At 35.8% G+C, this 18979-nt stretch overlaps 1 long non-coding RNA gene across 1 annotated transcript in view; it reads right to left on the reverse strand.

Annotated features, from left to right (window-relative positions):
- The window catches only part of LOC116420462, a 208410-nt gene that overhangs the window by 49744 nt on the left and 139687 nt on the right, over nt 1-18979 (reverse strand). The window contains exon 5 of the long non-coding RNA XR_004230791.1: nt 6334-6463. This is a non-coding gene — a long non-coding RNA (uncharacterized LOC116420462). The remainder of the gene's footprint in view (nt 1-6333; nt 6464-18979) is intronic.

Here is an 18979-nt window from a genome sequence, read left to right on the forward strand (position 1 = left end):
TATTAAAGATGACAAGTCACCCATGACCCAGTTAAGAACTATCTTTTCCAGGGATTGTTGTTATTGTTTGTCCTGCATTTTCAAAGAGGACCAATGATTTAGGAGTATTGACTGGCAAGGGGATTGAATTTAAGTGAGACAGGGTTGTGCAAAGCCATCAGCTTTACTCCTCCAGTCATCTGAGTCCACTGGTAAGACTGAGCTAGGAAAATAACAAGAAAAACCATCTATCTTGGCTTCAAATGTAGGTCCTTGAACATTTTACTTCTTGGAAACCAACATTTGCTTCCAAATTGTTGAAGCAACATGTGAAAAAAGGTCTATAATCTGTAAGGAAAGAAATGGATTCAAAAATCCCTTTTAGATACTTATTAGCCAATTGACCAACAATTACTCATTTTACTTTTCTGAACCTCAGTTTCCGTATCTATATAACAGGAAGAATAATATTCCCAACCTCATGAGATTGAAACCATGTATATAAAGTGCTCTGTTAACTTTAAATTGTGATAAATGTTAATTGTTCTAATCACATCTATATTTTCTTCAAGAATGTGTGATTTTAATACTGTCAACATCCCTGTAAATTACAGCTCTGTCATGACTTAGTAAACATTCTTTAGAGATTTTTTTTAAATGAAAAAGTCCTTATAATCTGTGTTTTACCTTCATAATCTGATTATGAGCCTCTCCAAAGTTAACCAAGCTAGCATTTAAATAACAGATTTAAATAGTAATTGTCATTTTTTGCTGTTATTCATTCAGTAGTGTCTGACTCTTTATGATCCCATGAACCATATTGTCAATAAAGTTTTCTTGGTAAAGATACTACAATGATTTGCTATTTCCTTCTCTCAGGGATCCAGTGGCTCCTTTTTGTTAGATAATCAGAGGTAAAGTGACTTGCTGAGGGTCACATAGCTAGGAATTGTCCTAGGCTGGATTTGAGCCTGAGGGTTTTTTTTTTTACTTTTTGACTTCAGACCCAGTTCTCTATCCACTGAATCATCAGCTACATTGTAATTATAATTAGTATTATAATAAGAAGGTACATTTATATAGGACAGCTAGATGACAGAACACTGAATTTAGAATCAGGAACATCTGAGTTCAAATCCAGCCTCAGATATTTCCAAACTAGCTCAGCAAGTCACTTAATTCATTTTGCCTCATTTTCCTCATTTGTAAATAAAATGAGCTAGAGAAAAGGCAAACCACTCTGATATTTTTGCCAAGAAAACTCTAGATAGAGTCACAAAGAGTTAAAAAGGACTGAACAACAAAGAGGAGTAATGCCTACAATTAAAACAAAAACCTCTAAAATTAGAGTATGTTAACAATGTTGTTTATGCTATTGGTTTAAATTATAGCTTTATGTGAAAGCCAAGTAAGATTCTCGTCTAGCTAGATATTTCATTGACCACAGCTGCCTCCAAATGACCAAAGGCCTCCAAGTTGTTTCCTCTGTCTCAAATCTCTTCCATCTCAATCCATTCTTCCCAAAACTGCTGAAGTGATTTGTCTGGAGTAGAGCTCTGACCTTGTCATTCCCCTCCTCAATAAACTGCAGGATGTCCCTACTATCTCTAGGATCAAAAGTAAATTCATCTGCTTTAAGCCCTACACCTACACAATCAGGTCCTAACCTGCCTCTTCTATCTCATTGTACATCATTCTCCTTCAAGAACACTGTGTCTAGCCAAGTTGGTCTCTTTCCTCTTCCTCATACATGATGTTGGACCCATGCCTGGAATGCACTATGTCTTTGGTTCTACCTATGGAGACCCTGGTTCTTCTTTGTGAGAAATCTCACAGGTTTCAACCAGAAACAATTTCTATGTGAACCTTTCCTGACTGATCCCTAAGCTCTTGGTATATTCCTTCTAAAGTTATAACAGTTTGTATTATTGTAGGATTTATATATATATATATTTGTATTCTGGATGTGTTTAGATTATATAGTTTGAAGTCCTTGGTTACATCTGAGATTACTCAAAAACAAAAAACTTGACATCTTTCTGAGTCGTCAATCTATTCCTGGTTACAACAGCCTCCAGGACACTAATTTTCAGCTAAGACACCCTTTCCATTATTACAATTCATCCCCCAAAATTTATAGATCAGAAAACAAAAGTCTTGAAAAGTTAAGACACTTTAAATGTGAATTATTATTATTACTGGGCTGGTACTGACAAACGCTGTAATTTATTAGCAATTTCTCTGAAAGAAAAAAATCAAAGCTCAGAGAATCTCCTGCTCTTAACCATCTCAAGCTGTGGTTGCTCTATAGCTGTTTGATTCACTAAGTGACAAGAACTTTGCAAAACTTTACAAAAATACGAGAGGGAAATGAGAGCTTTTGAAAGTGTCAGGAAGGGAAACTCACAAGACTATTCAGATTCTGTGACAGAGGAACAACTCCAAAAGTATATTTCCTAAAATCAAAGGAAAAGCCCTCCTCTGAAATTCAAAGGAATCTGTTACTTTTCTTGGACATAATATTCATGGATATGAAATAAATTTATGAATCAGAATTGGAAGGGGCCTTAGAAAAACTCATAATCATGAGAACGGATCATGGTATGCTTCAAGGAAGTTAGTAGTATGGTGGATAGAGATCTGGGCTGGAGTCAGCATTTAAGTTTTGTCTCAGACAACTAGTTGTATGATCAATTCACTTAACTTCTTTGATGGGATTGATGTGAACAATGCACTAAATGATGAGATTGGCGAAGGCACCAAATGTTGGGGTTCAGTCATTTTTCTTTGCCAAAAAGTAGGTTTATTTACAAGAAGAAGTTAAAGACAATATGAAGAGATCTAATAGACACCAGGAATGTTAAATGTGAAATAGATTTGGGAAAACATAAAGTTAGCAAGGAAAGGGGTTTTTCACAATTAACAGGGGGAAAGACAGGTTCCTTAGTGGAATTCACAATGAACCAGGAGAAAGGAAATGCTTCATGAAGAAGTAGATCATTGACTGACAGGCTAAATCTATAAAGGAGTTTAGTACTCTAAAAGAGTCAGTTAGCTCTACGAAAGGATAAAGATATCATGAGGCATGGAGGAGGGGGATATAGAAAGAAAGGCACTATAAGGCAGAATACCATGGTGGGCTAATCAAAAGGGATTCAGCAAAGATGGCATAGGGAAAATTAACCTCAGGGGTCTGACATAACTTGACTTTCTGACTAGATACAGTAAAACGGGGCTATCCAAGACCCCTACAAGGGGTGAGACTATAAGGTTGAGTTGATCCCATCAGTGCCCTTCCCTGCTTGCTTCAAGGAGTAATCTTATCAGTACTTCAGACTTTCTTTGGCAATCCCTGACACAAGACCTCATCATCTGATTGCCTTAGTTTCCTTTGTGTTATATTGTTCATTCATGCTGATTCTTCATAACTCATAACTCCATTTGGAGTTTTCTTGGCAAACACTGGAATGATTTGCCGTCTCTTTCTCCAGCTTATTTTACTGATGAGGAAACTGAGTCAAATATCATTAAGTGACTTGCCCAAGGTCACACAACTTGCGGCTCTGAAGCACTACCCACTGTGCCACCTAGTTGCCCCTAGTTACCAATTGTAAAATGAGGTTAGCAATAGCACCTATTTAGCTTCATTGTTGTGAGAATCAGACAAGATAATGTTTGTAAAAAGTGGTTAGCACAATATCTGGCTCATAATTGGTTATCTATAAGTGCTTATTCCCTTCATGCTCTTTCTCTCTAAGAGCATAGATTTGGAGCATTAAAGCTTTAACTAAACCACCATTGTTAACTCTTAGCCACCTTCTCCACTGGTGAGTTTCTCCCTAGACCTCTGTTTTGAGGAGGAACCAGCTTTCTTCCTCTCCTGACTCATCTGCCTTTTACAGTTGTCTTCCCCTTTTAGAATGTAAACTCTTTGAGGACAGGGCTGGTTTTCTTTTCACTTTCATTTGTATCCTAGCACTCTACCTGGTTATCGTGGTTCAGTCCTTTAGCTCAATCTGGCTCTTTATGACCTGGACCATAACATGCCAATTTTGTCCATGAAGTTTTGGTGTGATTTGCCATTTCCTTTTCCAGTGGATTACAGGGTTAAATGACTTTCCCAGGATCACACAGCTAATGACTGTCTGAGGCCACATTTGAACTCAGGACTTTCTGATTCCAGACCCAGCACTCCATCCATTGAGCCACTACCTTCCTCTAAGCACAATACCTGGCCCATAGTAAATGTCTGTTGACTGACATACTCTCTCTGTATATCTCTCTCCATCTCCTTTTTCCTCCATTCTCTTCTTTCTTTCCTTCTCTCCTTTTCTCTTTTTCTCTCTTACACATGTACACATACACATATATCATATAGTATCATAATTTTAGAGATGAAAGAGAAGATGCAAATCTTTTCATTTTGCAGAAAAATAAATCAAGATCCTGAGGGGTAAGTTCACTCCCCCACAGTCAGGACAAAAGAAAAAAAGACCAATTTGGCATACAAAGCCAAGCCCTCTGACTCCAAATGTAGTATGTGTTCCATTGCACCAGACTGCTTCTTATATGTGGAGGAACAAAATAAATAGGGAAGAGAAAAAAATCTGACTTTTCAGTAGAATAGTTCTGCCTAAACATGGTTTCCATATTCCCATGATAGGATTCTGGATAGAATTAGAAGAATTTCCCATAACCACAAAGAAGCCAATGATACTCAGGTTTGTGTATCAAGTGGAACTTGTTTTTTTTTTTTTGTTTTTTTTAATGCTTCCTTTCCACTTTTGTTGCATTCATCATTAAAAAAAAAAAAATGAGGCATTAATAGAAATGGCTGGAAATTTGAGAGCTGAAGATAACCAAATAAAGTTTAACAACATGGGAAGGGTGGAGAGAGTGAGGAGGGGAGAAATGCTTATCCCTCAGCAATGTATTGGCATTTCTAATGGCATTTCTCTGAAACAGCTGTGTGTTTGCAATTCCTTGTCATCTATTTTTTCTTTTTTATTTCTACATAAAATGCATTAAAATGATGTCTTTAAGCTTCCTTTTAGGTCTTTGAGTTTGTTTTGTTTTGTTTTGTTTTTACTAAAGGGGGATGACTTTAAGTGGGGAACAACAGTGTACTTAACTTTGCTTTCCTGAAAATCTGCCTTCTAATAGTATGGCTCTGTCTCCCACCTTAACTCCAATACCTTTTTAGTTCAGGTGTAATGTTAGGACAAAAAGAAGCACTTGTGAGATATTGAACCAAAGATAGCAAGGATATACAATAAGGCCACAGTGTACTTAGCTACTCTGATTGAGGCTCCACTATCTCCATCCAAAAATACATCTAGTTGGTAAGTCATCAGGATATGACCATTCATGTGGTCTCAGGGACTTAATAATAAGCAGTTAGGTGGTTTAGTGAATAGAGTGCTAGGTTGGGAGTCAGTTAGCTAGCTCCATAATCCTGAACAAGTCACCTAACATCTATTCACCTCAATTTCTTCCATTATAAAATAAGGAGGAAAATAATAATAGCTTACAGGGCTGTTATGAGATTCAATTGAGATAATATTTATAAGTCTTTAGCACAGTGCCTGGCACATAGTATGAGCTATGTAAATACTTATTCTCTTCTCTTTCCCTCATAAACCTTTTTGATTTTAAATCTAATTGTGGACAGATTTGGAGGGCTTTAGGTTGTAGTAAGCAAAGCAGTTTAATCAGAAAAATCAAAGTACTCTCAAGCTACAGCAATCACAGATTGTAAAAACTGCCACAGGAAAAAAAAATCCCTCCCCAAAACCAAACTTGCCACAAAAGAGAAAGGACAAAGACTTAGAAATGCCAAATGCTTTCTTATAAACTCTCTTCACTTACTTTCACATTAGCTTTTCTGTCTTTGAAGTCAAACTGGAATATAGAAGAAACCTCAAGTGTTAGGTGGGATGTCAAAATGCTGTTTTCCATGAGTTCTAATTGAATTTTAAATTCCTTAAGCCTTTCTTAATTTTGTTCCTTAAATAAGTAAATTTGTTTAGAATCAGAAATTTTTCTTCTCATGTATCCACCATTGCTACCTGTAATCACTTTATAAAGTGAAATAAAACTTCTCTAGGAAAAGAAAGGAGAGAGAAAAGACTGGGGGAGAGATTTAATATATGAGAGAAGACCACTTACATTAACAAGTGCTCTTGGAATTATCTACCTTAGCTGTATCTCATTCCAAGTTATCTAGAGACTTGTTTTCCTCTCAGATAAACTTCACTATATTATAGATGAAAATGTGGGGGAGGGAGAGAAGAGATAATGAATGAAAAACCCTACAAGTGGAAAAAATACAAATTATATCTCAGGTATCTTTACCTTAGCCTTGGAGAGGAGGAGAAATAGATTTTCCCATCTCTTGAAGTCTGTCCAAGTTCCTGTTTGTTGCTTCCATGATCCATCTCATTCTTTGCCTTCCCCCTTTCTCAGATATGCAGCCAATACTACTCTGATGGCAGAAAGGGAAGAAGAATTAAGAAGTCTCTTGATAAGGGTGAAAGAAAAAAATGTAAAAGTTGACCTGAAGCTTAACATAAAAAAAAAAAAACTGAATTCTTGGCCACTAATCCCATCACTTCCTAGCAAATAGGAGAGGAAATGAAAGCTGTGTCAGATCTTATATTCCTGAGTTCATAGATCACTGCACATGGCAACTGCAGCCATGAAATTAGAAGATGTTTGCTCCTTGTAAGAAAATCTATGGAATATCTAGACAACATAGTAAAAAGCAGAGATATCACCTTGTCAACAAAGTTCAATATATCAAATCTCTGGTTTTTCCAGTAGCAATGTATGACTGTGAGAGTTGGACTATAAGGAAAACTGAATACCATAGAATTGATACTTTAGAATTGTAATGCTGGAGAAGACTTTTGAGAGTCTTTTGGACAGCAAGGAGATCAAATCAGTCAATACTTCAACAAATTAATTCAGGTTAGTCACTGGAAGGTTAAATATCAAAGTGGAAGCCTAAATGCTTTGGCCATGTAATAAGAAAACAGGATTTATTGGAAAAGAGATGGTGGGAAAGAATAAAGAAAAAGCAGACAGGCACCAAAGATGCAATACAATAGGAGAGCTACGCAGAGATAAGTTTCTAATTAATACCTGTATTTTAAAAGATAGGAAATCCTTCTCTGTGACACATAATTATTTTGTGATACATCAAAGGTGTTACAGAGAAAGCTTAAAAACTCTGATGGATACGAGGTCTAGTTTTTCAAATATGAAGGTGAGGAAGAGTAAAGTCCACAGATCTTGCCTGAGATGCATAAATATCCTGTCCCAGCTCTGCTGGAAAGTTTTTGTTACAATGCACATTTTATCTGAGAGGAAAAGAAGGACTCTATGGTTCTCTTTTGACCCTCTGTCATTGTAGGGAATTTTGTTTGTTCAATTGGCTCATTTTAACTTTAGGAAACAGATGTGGAAATAAGGATTAATGGATATATTATGAAATTGAGTGGATGTCCATCAGTTGGGGAATGGTTGAATAAGTTATAGTATATGAATGTAATGGATTATTATTGCTCTGTAAGAAATGATATGCATGCTGGTTTCAGAAAAGCCTGGAAGACATATTAATTGATGCTGAGTGAAGCGAGCAGAACCAGGAAAACATTGTATACAGTAATAGGATTATGTGATGAACAACTATGATGGACTTGGTTCTTTTCAACAATGTGGTGGTTCAATACACTTCTAATAGACTTGGGATGGAAAATGCCATCTACATCCAAAGAGAGAATTATTGAGACTGAAAGTGGATCACAGCATAGTATTTTCATCTTTTGTTCTTGCTGTTGTGGTTGTTGTTTGCTTGTGTTTTTTTTCTTATTTTTTTCCCTTTTGATTGATCTGATTTTTCTCATACAACATGATAAATATGGAAATATGTTTTAAAAACTTAATCTATATCATATTGCTTATTCTCTTGAGGAAAGGGGAAATATGAAACAGAAGGAGAAAAATTTGGAACACAAAGTTTTACAAAAATGAATGGTGAAAACTATCTTTACATGTATTTGAAAAAAATAACTATTAAAAAGAAAAAATAGATAGACCATGGAATTTTTTACTCAAAGGACCTGTATTCAAATCCCAGGTCTGATACTTCTTTCTTGGATGACCTTTTAAATGGACCACTGTACATGTCTGGGCCTTAGTATCTTTATTAAATGGGAGAAACTAGTTTTAGCTAATCTCTGATCTGGACATCTCTGAAGAAATGAGAAATAGAAAATGTAAAACTAACTGAGAAGAATATGATTTGGGCAAACTCTTGGTATCTGGGGAGGGTGGAAGAGAAGGGGGGGGGGGGGGAAGCATACAATGTCAGTCAAGAAAATAGCGTATGTAGGATCATAGATTTAGAACTAGAAGATCCTCTAGAAAGCATCTAGTCCAAACACCTTATTTTACAGATGAAAGAAAATTGAGGCTTGGAAACATGAAAAGATTGTCAACATTATATAGGTAATTAGGGAAAGAACTAGGATTATTGTTATTGTAATTCCAAAACAATGATCTTTCCACTGAACCATGCTGTGATCAGCAGTGAAGGTCATGAGAGACTTCAAGGTTAGAAAGAGAAAGTCTCTGAGTGGAGAACTTAGGGTGGGTACAGAAGAGAACTTCCATAAATTCCACAGGACTTGGCACAGAGCAGAGAGAGTATCAAAGGTAAATTATGAAAAGGGAAAGACACAGATGATTTTTCATTAATCAGCTTCCAGCTAACCCCATTTATAGCCAAAGCCAAAATCAGAAAATGTAAAATATGAGAACAGGGTTTGAAACTAAGGCATGTACTGTAAGGTTGCTATATTTTCCTATTACTTCATGAACTAAAATTTAAAAATAGGCTAAAGAACAGTTTATTATTAACTGAGCCAAAACATCTGTAATTTAGGCTGAGATCTCCAGAAAACAGCCTGATCCTATCATGCCTTTCTGAGAGCTCTATGTTCTTAGTCTGAAAGTGTAGGAAACAAATAAAAAAGCAATCATAAAAAGATGTGAGCTCTAGTACAGATTTCCTCCAGTCTAAACCCCTGAATGGTAATAGGGGATATTGTCCTCATAGGCATATATTCATATTTTCTATTTATGTAAGGCTCACTGACTTGATTTGAGAGGTATAGCCAGAAAAGGCCACCCAATGAATCTTGTGTTTAATTGTTGTGGATCAACACTATGTGTTTGAAATTAAACAACAATGTAATTTCAAATGGAAACACCAAGAGATAATGGATCAAGCTCTTACACTGGTCCCTTCCAGCAAAGGAGGCAATGGAATTACAAAGTGAAAACAGGCTCACTCTGGAACTAAGAGTCATGGAGCCCAAACAAAGATTACTTGAATCCATCTTCTTAATAATTTACTGATGGGAAGAATTTTTTTTTAATAAGAAAAATAAGCAAACATGTAAATTTGGGAATTGTCTAAAAAGAATAGCATTTGATAAAGATTTATGCGCTCATTTTTTTTGCCCCCATGATAATATATAGGGATCATTGAGCTAAATTTTATTTTATTCTTCCGAAGCCATCTGCATTCAAGTGAAAAAGGTTTCTTTATGGTATAATTGAATTGTCACTTATTTTGACACTTACATCATTAAGGCATAGGAAAGTTCCAATTCTTAACCATACTACTTATGTAATTTTAGGAGGGGAGGTAGGGAAGGAAGAAATAACACCTACTATGTTAAACACTCTACAATTATTATGTCATTTGATCCCTACAACAATCCTAGGAGGTAGGTGCTATTAATGAGGTTTGGATTTGGGGAACCCAAATAAAATTAGGGCTTTTGGTAGTCAGGGAGTTAAATGAGGTCTAGTGGTGGGTTCAAGGTTCAGGGAATCAAATGGAGAGGTTTGTCTCCCCTGCAGTCCCTTGGGATTTGGCGCAAGCCATAGTTCTCTGTAAAAGAATTTACAGACCTGAAAACCTAGATTGATAAAAGAGGCTTATTATGGGGATTGGAAGTAAGGTTAAAGTCTGGTTAAGGAAATAGGTGAGGGTAAAGAGAAGAGGGCACTGGAAAAGAATATTCCAGTGGGCAAAGCTTCTTGGGATGCCAAGCATGGTATGGCTGGCATATTTGGAACCTCTACAAAGAGAAGGTTTTAGTTTGGCTCTTTTATAATAGAGGGCTTTGGCTACAAGCTGAAGGGGGCTCCTGGGTAGAGTCCCAAGTTGGCTCCTGGCTGGGTTTCAGCTTTAAGCTGGAATTTGAATTGAATTCAGTGGGTTTCAGGATTGAGCTGACCCCACCCAGATAACAAAGATGAAACTGTTTGTCCTTAGGGGTGGAGTCCATCACTGAGGAGGAGTTGAAGGAGATTTTCTCCTTTAAGGATTTTCAGAGTTTTGGAGTTCCCTCTCCACTATTATTATCCCCATTTTACAGTTGAAGAAACTGAGGCAAACAGAGGCAGAATGATTTACCTCAAGTTGCAGAGCTAATAATTTGTCTGAGACTAAATTTGAACTCAAAATTTTCTGTCCCTTGGCCAAATGTTCTACCTACTAAACCACCAGCTGCCTAGCTAAATGACTCTGAACAAATCTTTTATCTTTCCTGACCTAACAAATTCCATTTGTTAAATGTGATTTGGATGAGGTGGTCTTATGCCTGAAAAGTCTAAGATACCTTCCAACTTTCAATCTAATATGGAAATTTAATTCAACATATTTTTATATTCGACTATATGTAAGGGTTTATAAGTACTAATAACAGAGCCAAGAACAACAAAAACAGATCCATCCTTAAGGAGATTATTATCTTCTTTTGGAAGAAAGCTCCAATGAACAGATAAGCAAATTCAAAATAATGCAAATAAGAGAATTCTAGTTACTAGAGGGATCAGGAAAAACTTGCAACAGGAGGAAAAATCAAGCTGAGCCCTAAGGAAAGCTAAGAAGTTTTAAAATGTAGATGTAGAAGGAGTATAGGTTAAGTATGGGTACCAGCTGGCCTTTGAAAATATAAGAAGGCCAGAGTTAGGTGGCTGAGTTTACTGAAAGTCAAATCACCCAATTTTCCTGGAACATAGAGCAAGTGATGGGAAATGTTAGGAAGTAAATCTGGTAAGGCTGGCTGGAACCTGCTTGAGAAATTAATGTATAATTCTAATTAAGAATTATTCTGTTTAAGCATGTTTTTAAATTTTTAAGTTCAGGAAAACAAAAAAAAATCCATCTTATTCCTTAAGAAAGAAAGAAAGAAAGAAAGAAAGAAAGAAAGAAAGAAAGAAAGAAATCTAGATCAAGGGTTTTGTAAAAATGTAAATAATACTTTTTCCAATGATATATAGAGATAGTTTTCCATATTATTTTTATAAAATTTTGAGTTCCAAATTTTTCTCCCTCCCTCTTATTTCCCCTCCCCAAGACAGCAAGTAATCTGAAATAGGTTATAGTTATACATGTGCAGTCATGTTAAGCATATTTCCACATTAGTCATGTTATGAAAGAAGAAACAGAACAAAAGAAAGAATTCCCCCTCAAAAAACTCCTGAAGAAAGAGAAAATAGTAGGGCTTTAATCTACATTCAGACTCCATCAGTTCTTTCTCTGGATGTGGATACCATTTTCCATCATGAGTCTTTTGGAATTGTATTGGATCATTAAACTGCTGAGAAGAATTAAGTTATTCTCAGTTAATCATCTCACAATATAATTATGTACAAAGTTCTCCTTGTTCTGTTAGCGTGACTAAATATCATAGGCTTTCTAGGTTTTCCTGAAATCTGCCTGCTCATCATTTCTTATAGCACCATAGTATTTTATTACATTCATGCATCACAACTTATTCAGCCATTCCCAATTGATGGATATTCCTTTAATTTCTTTGCCACGGGGTGGAGCCAAGATGGCGGAGAAGTCACACGCGACTTTCTAAGCTCTTCTCTTACCCTCTTTATCAATATTATATCGAGCCTCAAAAATAGTCTTGACTGCTACAATTCGTAAAGATAAGAAGTAGAACAACTCACCGGCCGAAGAAAATCTGCAGTCTCACCAAAAAGGTTGGTTCCGGGGCCAGGGGGGAGATCGGCGCAGACGGGGAGAGAAATTAGGTTCCGAGGAGAGTCTCAAACCGAGGGTGAAGGCACAGATCTCAGCACAAGCGCGCAGCCCCAACCCGCAGTACGGGGCTTCTCCTTGGGGCAGTTGTGATCCTGCACGGCAGGAGGACGCAGCCCGGGTTAGCCTCCAATCTGCGCAGTGGGGAGCTCGGCTTGGGGCCATAGAGCTTTTCCAGGGCCGATTTGCATCAGGCAGAGACGCTAGGCAGAGTTTGTGGCAGTCTGCAGTCAGCTGCTAATACTCACAGTCCCAAAAGAGGCTCCGGCCTGGGGCGGTGACACTTTCACCACTTAGTCTCTAGCCGAGGGCAATCGATAATCCACTCAGCCCTACTAAGCAGTTTAATAGCTCGGCCAGTGCTGAATCCACTTCCTGTTGGGGAAGGAAAACTCACCCAGAGCACTCCCATACCTCGGAGCCAGAAATCGGTTTACATCTTTCCCTGCTCTGCAGAGGAAGCTGGTAACCCCCTTGCCTAGGAGACCTACCCTAAAGGCTTTCAAACATGAATAAAAAGATGAAAAGAACAATCGACAGCTTCTATGCAGAAAAAGAGCAGGTCAGCAAACCTGAAGAGACCTCAAACAGCAAAAATGCATCAGACTGTCCTCCTTTACATAATGCTCTCATAGAAGAGACCATTAAAAGTCTCAAAAGAGAGTTAGAAGATAAATGGGGAAAGGAAAGAGAAGCCTTACAAGAGAGCAACAACTTCCTGAAATACGAATTGGAAAAAGTAAAAATCTCAGGAAAGTAAGAATTGTGAATTGAAAAAAAAGAATTCACTAGAAAGTAGGATTTGTGAATTGAAAAGACAAAGAACTCAAAGAAAGTAGGATCTGTGAATTGAAAAAGAAAATAATTCACTAAAAAAAAAAATTAGTGAAATGGAAAAAAATTCCACAGACCAAAACAATACATTCAAAAACTCAATTGGACATATACAGAAAGAAGTAAAAAGCTATTGAAGAAAATAATTCTTTAAAAAATTAGAACTGAACAAATTGAAACTAATGATTCATTGAGACAGCAAGAATCAGTCAACAAAAACAAAAAATGACAAACTGGAAAAACCACGAATTATCTACTCACAAAACGACAGACTTGGAAAATAGATCTAGGAGAGATAATCTGAGGATTATTGGACTTCTGAAAACTATGATGAAAAAAGAGCCTAGATACTATTTTACAAGAAATCATCAAAGAGAACTGCCCAGATGTAATAGAATCAGAAGGTAAAATAGGCATTGAAAGAATTCATCGAACACCTTCTGAAAGAAACCCTAAAATAAAAACCCCAAGGAATATTGTGGCAAAATTTCAGAACTATAAGATTAAGGAAAAAATTTTACAAGCAGCCAAAACCATTTAAATACCGAGGTGCCACAATAAGGATCACCCAAGATCTGGCTGCCTCTACATTAAAGGAAAGAAGGGCCTGGAATATGATATTCCGAAAGGCACAAGAACTTGAGATGCAGCCAAGAATAAACTACCCAGCTAAGCTGAGCATTTTCTTCCAGGGAAGAAGATGGACATTTAATGAAACAAATGAATTCCATTTGTTTCTGAAGAAAAAACCAGAACTAAACCAAAAATTTGATCTCCAACAATAGAACTCAAGAGATGCAGAAAAGGTAAAAATAACTCTTGAGAATTGTATTTCTGTTGTGGATATACAAAAAGAATACATGTATAATTTGATTGTACTGATATAACATAAAAAAGAGAAGTAGATATGGAAAAGGGATGATGGCAGAATAAGGTGGGAAGGAGGGATAAAAAGAGGGAAACCACATCCCACAAAGAGGCTAAGGAAACTTATCATATCTGAGGGAATTTAGAGAGGGGGAGGAACATTGTGTGAATCTTACTCTCATCAGAGTTGGCTCAAAGAAAAAATAATTGACATTTGTTTTAGAGAAAATTCTCTCTCGCCTCATTAAAAACGGGGGAGAGGAAAAGGGAAAAGAAAAGAGTAATTAGGGAAGGAAGGGGAAAGACCCAAAGGGGGGGAGGGAGGGATTATAAAGAGGATAAGTATCGTGATACAAGAGGGGTACATAAGTTTAAAAGGGAGAAAGAGGGTTGGGGGAGGGAAGAATAAGTAAAACACAATCTGGGGTTATTAGGATGGCAGGAAATACAGATTTAGTAATTCTAACCGTAAATGTAAATGGGATGAACTCCCCCATAAAGAGGAGGCAGATAGCAGACTGGATCAAAAGTCAGAACCCTACAATATGTTGTTTACAAGAAACACATCTAAAGCAGGGGATGCATATAGAGTAAAAGTAAAAGGCTGGAGCAAAATCTATTATGCTTCAGGTGAAGTCAAAAAAGCAGGGGTAGCCATCCTTAGATCAAGCAAAAGTAAAAATTGATCTAATTAAAAGAGATAAGGAAGGTAACTACATCCTGCTAAAGGGTAGCATAAACAACGAAGCAATATCAATATTAAAACATATATGCACCAAGTGGTATGGCACTCAACTTCCTAAAGGAGAAGTTAAGAGAGTTGCAAGAAGAAATAGACAACAAAACTGTAATAGTAGGAGATCTCAACCTTGCACCTCAGAATTAGACAAATCAAACCAGAAAACAAATAAGAAAGAAATTAAAGAAGTAAATAGAATATTAGAAAATTTAGGTATATTGGATCTTTGGAGAAAATTGAATGGAGATAGAAGGAATATACTTTCTTCTCAGCAGTTCATGGAACCTATTCAAAATTGACCATATATTAGGACATAAAGACCTCAAAATTAAATGCAAGAAAGCAGAAATAGTAAATGCTTTCTTTTCAGATCATGATGCAAATAAAACTACATTCAACAAAAAAGTTAGGGGAAATAGACCAAAAGTAATTGAAACTAAACAATCTCATCTTAAAAATGATTGGGTGAAGAGCAAATTATAGATACAATTAATAATTTCACTCAAGATAATGACAATGATGAGACATCATACCAAAATTTGTGGGATGCAGCCAAAGGGTAATAAGAGGGAATTTTATATCCTTAGAGGCTTACTTGAATAAAACAGAGAAAGAAAAGATTAATGAATTGGGCTTGCAACTAAAAAACTAAAAAAGACCAAATTAAAAACCCCCAATCAAATACTAAATTGGAAATTTAAAATTAAAAGGAGAAATTAAAAATATTGAAAGTAAAAAACTATTGAACTAATTAATAAACTAAGAGTTGGTTCTATGAAAAAGCCAATAAAATAGATAAGCCTTTGGTAAATCTGATTAGAAAAAGGAGGGAGGAAAATGAAATTAGTAGTCTTAAAAATGAAAAGGAGAACTTTCCACCAATGAAGAGGAAATTAGAGAAATAATAAGGAATTATTTTGCTCAACTTTATGCCAATAAATTTGATAACCTAAGTGAAATGGATGACTACCTCCAAAAATACAGACTTCCTAGACTAACAGAGGAAGAAGTAAATTGTTGAATAGTCCCATTTCAGAAAAAGAAATAGAACAGGCAATTAAACAACTCCCTAAGAAAAATCCCCAGGACCAGATGGATTTACATGTGAATTTTACCAAACATTTAAAGAACAATTGGCCCCTAATGCTATATAAATTATTTGATAAAATAGGGAATGAAGGAGTCCTACCAAATTCCTTCTATGACACAGACATGGTACTGATACCTAAACCAGGTAGGCTGAAAACAGAGAAAGAAAATTATAGACCAATCTCCCTAATGAATATTGATGCTAAAATCTTAAATAAGATATTAGCAAAAAGACTACAGAAAATCATCTCCAAGATAATACACTATGATCAAGTAGGATTTATACCAGGAATGCAGGGCTGGTTCAATATTAGGAAAACTATCAATATAATTGGCCATGTTAATAACCAAATTAACAAAAACCATATGATCATCTCAATAGATGCAGAAAAGCATTTGATAAAATCCAACATCCATTCCTATTAAAAACACTTGAGAGTATAGGAATAAATGGACTTTTCCTTAAAATAATCAGCAGCATCTATTTAAAACCATCAGTAAGCATCATATGTAATGGAGACAAACTGCAACCATTCCCAATAAGATCTGGAGTGAAACAAGGTTGCTCACTCTCACCGTTACTATTTAATATTGTATTAGAAACGCTAGCTATAGCAATAAGAGCTGAGAAAGAGATTAAAGGAATAAGAATAGGCAATGAGGAAGCCAAATTATCACTCTTTGCCGATGACATGATGGTATACTTAGAGAACCCCAGAGATTCTAGCTAAAAGTTATTAGAAATAATCCACAACTTTAGCAAAGTTGCTGGTTATAAAATAAACCCACATAAGTCATCAGCATTCTTATATATCACTAACAAAATCCAACAGTCAGAGTTACAAAGAGAAATTCCATTTAAAGTAACTACTGATAATATAAAATATTTAGGAATCTATCTGCCAAGGGAAATTCAGAAACTTTATGAGCAAAATTACAGACCACTTTTCACACAAATTAAGTCTGATCTAACCAATTGAAAATATTAAATGCTCTTGGATAGGGAGAGCAAATATAATAAAGATGACAATATTACCTAAACTAATCTATTTATTTAGCGCTATACCAATCAGACTCCCAAAAAACTATTTTAATGACCTAGAAAAATAACAACAAAGTTCATATGGAAAACAAAAGGTCAAGAATTTCAAGGGAATTAATGAAAAAAATCAAATGATGGTGGCTTAGCTGTACCAGATCTAAAATTATATTATAGAGCAGCAGTTACCAAAACTATTTGGTATTGGCTAAGGAATAGATTAGTTGATCAGTGGAATAGATTAGGTTCAAGGGATAAAACAGTCAACAAATATAGCAACCTAGTCTTTGACAAACCCAAAGATCCCAGCTTTTGGGATAAGAACTTACTGTTTGATAAAAATTGCTGGGAAAATTGGAAACTAATATGGCAGAAACTAGGCATTGATCCATACTTAACACCGTACACCAAGATAAGGTCAAAATGGGTTCATGACCTAGGCATAAAGAATGAAATTATTAATAAATTAGAGGAATATAGGATAGTTTACCTCTCAGACCTGTGGAAGGGGAAGGTCTTTATGACCAAAGCAGAACTAGAGATCATTACTGATCACAAAATAGAAAATTTGATTATACCAAACTGAAAAGTTTTTGTACAAAACAAAACTAATGCAGACAAGATTAGAAGGGAAGCAATAAACTGGGAAAATATTTTTACAGTCAAAGGTTCTGATAAAGGCCTCATTTCCAAAATATATAGAGAATTAACTCTAATTTATAAAAAATCAAGCCATTCTCCAATTGAAAAATGGTCAAAGGATATGAACAGACAATTCTCAGATGAAGAAATTGAAACTATTTCTAGACATATGAAAAGATGCTCCAAGTCATTATTAATCAGAGAAATGCAAATTAAGACAACTCTAAGATACCACTACACACCTGTCAGATTGGCTAAGATGACAGGAAAAAATAATGATGATTGTTGGAGGGGATGGGGAAAACTGGGACATTGATGCATTGTTGGTGGAGTTGTGAACGAATCCAACCATTTTGGAGAGTAGTTTGGATCTATGCTCAAAAGTTATCAAACTGTGCATACCCTTTGATCCAGCAGTGTTACTACTGGGATTATATCCCAAAGAGATTATAAAGAAGGGAAAGGGACCTGTATGTGCACGAATGTTTGTGGCAGCCCTTTTGTAGTGGTAGAAACTGAAACTGAATGGATGTCCATCAGTTGGAGAATGGCTGAATAAATTGTGGTATATGAAAATTATGGAATATTACTGTTCTGTAAGAAATGACCAACAGGATGATTTCAGAAAGGCCTGGAGAGACTTACACGAACTGATGCTGAGTGAAATGAGCAGGACCAGGAGATCATTATATACTTCTACAACAATACTAGATGATGACCAGTTCTGATGGATCAGGCCATCCTCAGCAACGAGATCAACCAAATCATTTCTAATGGAGCAGTAATGAACTGAACTAGCTATACCCAGAAAAAGAACTCTGGGAGATGACTAAAAACCATTACATTGAATTCCCAATCCCTATAGTTATGCACACCTGCATTTTTGATTTCCTTCACAAGCTAATTGTACAATAATTCAGAGTCTGATTCTTTTTGTACAGCAAAATAATGTTTTGGTCATGTATACTTATTGTGTATCTAAGTTATATTTTAATATATTTTAACATCTACTGTCATCCTGACATTTAGGGAGGGTGGGGGTAAGAGGTGAAAAATTGGAACAAGAGGTTTGGCAATTGTTAATGCTGTAAAGTTACCTATGTATATATCCTGTAAATAAAAGGCTATTAAATTAAAAAAATAAAAAATAAATACATATTGATGAAATTCTAAAAAAAAAAAAAATTAATTTCTTTGCCACCATAAAAAAAAACTGTTGTTAATAATTATGTCATGTCAGGGATTTCTGACTAACTTTGTCAGGTATTCTTTTTTCCTCAATTTTTAAAAACATTTTTATTTAAAGTTTTGATTTCCAGATTCTCTCTCCTTTCCCCACCCCCATCCTCAGATGGGATAAGCCAATTGATATAATAGATTATACATGTGCAAATGTTTAAAACATTTCCATATTAGTCATTTTGTACAAGAAGAATTGAATAAAAGAAAAAAAAAAAAAAACATTGACAAATACCCTTGTCTCTCTCCTTTCCTTGCCTACAGGCACTCTCCTTCTGGAAGTGGAAAAGGAGGCAGGTTCGTTCTCAGAATGAATCAGATAAATTATACTAGATAGAATCTGATCTAATACTCTTTAGCATTGCTTGTTCTGTATTGCTATGTACTAGGTAGGGATGGGTACAAGCAAGCAAGATAT

Source organism: Sarcophilus harrisii, chromosome 1, assembly GCF_902635505.1.
Source record: "Sarcophilus harrisii chromosome 1, mSarHar1.11, whole genome shotgun sequence".
NCBI classification, from domain to species: Eukaryota; Metazoa; Chordata; class Mammalia; order Dasyuromorphia; family Dasyuridae; genus Sarcophilus; species Sarcophilus harrisii.